This window comes from Nicotiana tabacum, chromosome 3, assembly GCF_000715075.1.
Source record: "Nicotiana tabacum cultivar K326 chromosome 3, ASM71507v2, whole genome shotgun sequence".
NCBI classification, from domain to species: domain Eukaryota; kingdom Viridiplantae; phylum Streptophyta; class Magnoliopsida; order Solanales; family Solanaceae; genus Nicotiana; species Nicotiana tabacum.
In genome coordinates, this window is record NC_134082.1 from 86,420,934 (window position 1) to 86,426,933 (window position 6,000).

Genomic DNA, 6,000 nt, shown 5'->3' on the forward strand with positions numbered 1-6,000 from the left:
CAGCGGCCGCCGATCTGCGACGCGAGAATCTATGGCAATTGCATAGGGGATAAGAAGCCTACACAGCGGCCATGTAACTACTACAATTACTGCAATCGTCCTGGTTGATTCATTGCTTTCCTTGCCTGGTGTGTCATTAGCAGCTATAGCACTCATGATTTTAATATGGTTATATTTCTCATATTTGCTCTATACAAACACTAAATAAATCAATTTGGCAGTTATTATGTCTGAGTTTAATTTATTTCTTGAGTTTTATAATTTCTCCAAGAGTTGTGTAAGTGCTTTTAAAAGACATCTTTGAATACTCTATTCATTACTTTAAAGTTTTAGATACTTAATTTTCCCCCCAATATTTTTGGACTAGTGAAGATGAGGCGGAATGATTGAAGAGTGAGCAATTCCAAGAAGCTAAATATATCATTTCCATTTAGCTTCCTCTCCTCTCTTTGGTTACTCCCATGTCTACTTATTCCTTGACTGCAACAACAAAGTGCAGAAATGTATCCTCTCTTAATTCTCAGCTTTTTTAACAATCACAATTAGCCGTCTAACAGAGTAAATTGTGACAAAACTCATAATTTGATTGTTTGTGCACCTTGCGACCAAAATGGGGTTCCAAGTGGATCTCAAGGAGGTTTATGTTATGATCACATACTAGTGGGAAGTTGGAATCATTTTCGAAATTTATGTAGACGGTGTGAATAAAGTCGTAATTTAGAAATTGGTAAAAAGAAGAAGAAAGTTACATATAAGATTTATTTTGTTTCAGCTGGCTGATATATTTACAATCACTTATCTAATTCACTTGTGCGCGGATGCATTTGGGTGGACGTGGATAGAGTGAAGGGAAATATTTTATTTTGTAGCTGTGTGAGCCTTCTTTTTGTATTACAATTTTGTGGACCCAAATATGTTAGATATGAGTCCACAAATATGTGAGATAAAAAGAGGTTGCACACAACTAATGTCAGAATTGTGTGAGACATACCATAAAATTACTCGGGTGAAGGGAAGAATTTGTCAGTGTCAAAGTACCTAAAGGTGGCATTTTCAATAAGTTGAGGTTTGTATTTTTCGCATTGTTTCTTTCCTTCTTATAATAATTCATTAGGTGGGTTCCCCAAAGAACCATTTAATTTGTGCTCTAGCTATGATAGACAAGTCTTAATGTACGACCTATCTATAGCTAGTTGTCTCGTGTATCTGTCCGATTTAATATTCAAAGAATGAGCAATCCAACTGAACCTGATTTTGAGATAATATTTTTTTTACACACAATGAGTTTTTAACTGAATGACATTGTTCTCACAGAAAGCTTTTTCATATGGAAACAATATCAGCTCACTTTTCTCCTATTACTGTCCTTCGTTTCTTTGGTTACTTGAGTGCCTTCCCTAGTTAGCTAGTCTAAAAGAACATAGTTCATGCAATTGCCCTCTTTTAAAGACTAAATTAAAGTAGGTCCTCATGTCGTTTAATTTGCAAGCGTTAAGTATATGGACGTTAGATAGTAACAATGTCCAATTAGATCAACTAGCTCGTTTCTCTCAAGTAATTTATGTGGGAAACTCTAACAAGCTAAGGTCGAGTGATGTGTTGTGATTTGCAAGGCAAAAGATAAAGGTGAAGGTCATCTGACGAGCAAATAGCGACTGCAGAAATCTCATTCGCAGTCTGGACTTAATGCAATAGTCAAAACAGATATAATATCTTTTGAAGAACAAATAAAAGAAGTAATGCATGTGAGAAACAAACAGGAACCATTGTCAGGAAGAAATTTAAACTATACTAAAAGAAGGCAAGAATACTTGAGAGTTAACACATATATTCTGTTGAATAATGATAATTTACTTTGACTTTCATTCTTCTACTTTACATTCCTGCTATGGTACTAGTATTTTTTTTTGGGGTCCTAATTTGTCTAATATTCATTTTGTTAGCATAATTTTTGATATTTTTTTATTGAGCTATATACAATGTATGACTGTTTGATAAATATAGAAGATGGGTCATTGGAGTGGCTGCAAGCCAAAATCCAAATTATCCAATGAAGTTCAGTATTTTTGTAGTTTCAATGGAAGAAAATAAAGAATGAAATATTGACATAGTACTAATCACCATGTCTATGATGTCATGGGCCGCTATCTTAATGGGATGTACCCTATGTCAGAAACCTTCAGACATTTGCATCTATATCCCTTTTTTATGTCACGTTTTAACTTGTGGCCGCTTTACAAAAAAAAAATTGCAAGCGTATCTACTTTTTCGCATAACTTCAGCATACGGGGTTGAAGTAGCAAATGCAATCACGCAAAACTTCAGCATTCTAGTAGCCGGGCGTGAAGTTCAGCTCTAGAGCTGAAATTTTTGTTTTGTAACTGGCGAACTTCAGCTCTAGAGCTGAAGTTTTTGTTTGTAACTGGCGAACTTCAGTTCTAGAGCTGAAGCACCACAATTAGTAGGGATTTTTTAAGAAAAATAGTGTACATCTTCTCCGCTCAAACACGAATAAACATACAAAAACTCCAACATTTTACAACTCATCGTATTGGTAACTTAAACTTTTTCCTAAGACTAATTTGCTGTAAATTTGGAGCAGAAGTACAACTGCCCAACTAATCAATTAAAAAAAATTGACCTTATAACTAAAGCAGCGTTGCTTATGGAGATAAATACCAGTTTGTTTTGTAACTTGAAGAAGAAAACAAAAGAGGAGAAGGAGGAGGAGAAAGGGGGCTAAAGTTATTTAAAAAGTAGGTACAAATTAAAAGTTTAAAAATAAATAAATATAGGTTAAATGAGGGCGACCAAATAGGACGCCCCGTGTAATTTTTACGGAACCTTCTACACATTAATCAAGTCCAAACAATTAATGGGCTTCTTTTATGACTACCTATTAAACCACGGACACCAATGTTGGGGTAAAGTACACAAATCTTGCCACATGGGGCAGAACTCAAATTTAACAAGTATTGTCCTCTCTTGTTCCATGGATAATATATTTAATTTTTAACTATGAACTTTTGCCCATGAGGCAAGCGCGGGCGAGCGGCGCGCACATGCATATATATATATATATATATATATATATATATAACACACACTTCGTGCTTTCGTTCACTTTACTTGACATGTATACTAAAAATATATTTTCATTTTTACTTGTCACTTTACGCATACTAAGAGAAGATAATTTTTTTTCCTGTTATACCCACAGTATTTATTACTCATTTTAAATCATATTCTCAAATCCAATAAAATATGCATCAAATAATATGTGTATTATGGTAAATTTTGCCCTTCATTTATTATTTCTTAAGGGGCATGAAAAGTCAAAACGTGCCAAGTAAAAGTGAACGGAGGGAGTGTCTATATATATATATATATATCCAATTTTGAAAAGTCAACGAGGTGCTAGTTAGCACCCTAGCATTGACCTATCTTTACATGCTTATATCTTTTTATACAGACATCTTATGAATGAACGATTAAGAATGTTGGAAAATACATTCCAAGACCTTCAATTTGATATATAATATATCCCAAAAAGACCTCATATTATGTCTAAATAAAAGTGAACGGAGGGTGTATATATATATATATTCATCAAATTCCCAACTCAAAAGTCGAATTTTAGGTCTAAGAACTTTCTTCCAACTTTTCCCTAATTTTCATCTCCAATCTGAAATTAAATGATGAAACTAACTATAGATTGATGGAATATAACTAGAAAGGGTTAAAGAATTGTTACTCAATGATCTCCTCTTCAATTTTCTCTCAAAATCGCCCTCTCCCGAGCTCCAAATCGAATTTCCAACTTTTGAAACTAAACCCTCGAAATTTCCTATTTCTGCCCAGCTGTTACCGCATCTGCGGTCCTGGCGGCGCTTTTGCGGAACCATGGTCGCATATGTGACTTCTCACTTAAAGCCCATCTTCCGCACCTGCGGTTAACCCTTCGCAGATGCGGGGCCGCTTCTACAGTGAAGCTACCGCTTCTGCAGTCACTGCTGGCTTCTCCCTTTTTGCTTCTGAGGTCTCTCTGCCGCTTCTGCAGATTTGCACCTGCGGAACTCAAACCGCAGGTGCGGTTATGACAGAAAACTAGCAGCTGAAGCTGCAACTCCAAACTCCAAAATCCTTCCGTCAACCATACGAAATCATCCCGAGGCTCCCGGGACCTCAACCAAAGTCACCAACAAGTCTAATACCACTGTCCAAACTTATACCAATCCTTAAAACACCTAAAACAACATCGAAACAACGAATCAACTACGGATTCAAGCCTAAGAACTCCAAAACTTTAGAAATACGCTTTCAATCAAAAAGTCTATCAAACCTCGTCCGAATGACCTGAAATTTCGCACACACGTCATATTCAACACTACGAAGCTACTCCAACTTCCAGAATTCCATTTTGACCCTCGGATCAAAATCTCACTATCGAACCGGAAACTTCAAAATTCGACCTTTCAGTATTTCAAGCCTAAATTAGCTACGGACTTCCAAAACACAATCCAAATACGCCCCTAAGCCCGAAATCACTCAACAGAGCTAACAGAACCATCAGATTTCCATTTCGAGGCCGTCTTCACATTATTCCGACTATAACCAACTTTCCAACACTTAAGCTCTCATTTAGGGACTAAGTGTCCCAAAACTCTCCGAAACTCGAAACCGAACATCCCGGCAAATCAAAATAGCAGAAATAAACATGGGAAAGCAGTTAATAGGGGATCAGAGCGTAAATTCTTAAGACGACCGGCCGGGTCATCACATCCTCCTACACTTAAACATTCATTGGTCCTCGAACGATCATAAAGACATACCTGAAGTAGTGAAAAGATGAGGGTAACGACTGCGCATATCCTGCTCGGTCTCCTAGGTCGCCTCCTCGACCGGCTGACCTCTCCACTAAACCTTTACTGATACAATGTTCTTTGACCTCAGCTTTCTAACCTGCCTGTCCAATATTACCACTGGCTCATCAACATAAGATAGATCCTTGTCCAACTGGACTGAACTGAAATCTGACACGTGCGACAGATCACCGTGATACCTCCGGAGCATCAAAACATGAAATACCGGATGAACTCTTGCCGAGTATCTAACTCATGCTGAACGGCTCTCCAGAATCGTAATGTGAACTGAATACGTCTATCTGAAATGATGGATACTAGAATACCATGCAAACGAACAATCTCCCAGATATAGATCTCCGCCAACCGCTCCGAAGAATAAGTGGTACACACAAGAATAAAGTGAGCGGACTTGGTCATCTGATCCACAATCACTCAAATAACATTGAACTTTCTCAAATTCCGTGGGAGCCCAACTACAAAGTCCATGGTGATTTTCTCCCGCTTCCACTCCAGAATCTCTATCTACTGAAGCAACCCACTTGGTCTCTAGTGCTCATACTTCACTTGCTGACAATTGAGGCACCAAACTACAAATCCAACTATATCTTTCTTCATCTGTCTCCACCAGTAGTGCTGCCTCAAATCCTAATACATCTTCGTGGCACCCGGATAAATGGAATACCACGAGCTATGGGCCTCCTCCAGAATCAACTTCTGAAGCCCATCAATATTGGGTACACAAATCCGACCCTACATCCTCAATACCTCATCATCACCAATAGTCACATCTCTGGCATCACCGTGGTGAACATTGTCCTTGAGGAAAAGCAAATAAGGGTCATCATACTGCTGTTCCATGATACGATCAAATAAGGAAGACCGAGAAACCACGCAAGCTAGAACCCAACTGGGCTCCGAAAGATCCAATCTCACAAACTGGCTGGCTAGGGCCTGAACATCCATCACCATAGGTCTCTCCGATGCTGGTAAATAAGACAAACTCCCCAAACTCTCTCCCCGGCGACTCAAGGCATTGGCCACCACATTGGCCTTGCCCGGGTGATACAAAATGGTGATATCACAATCCTTTAGCAACTCTAACCATCTCCTCTAGCGCAAATTTAGATCCTTTTGC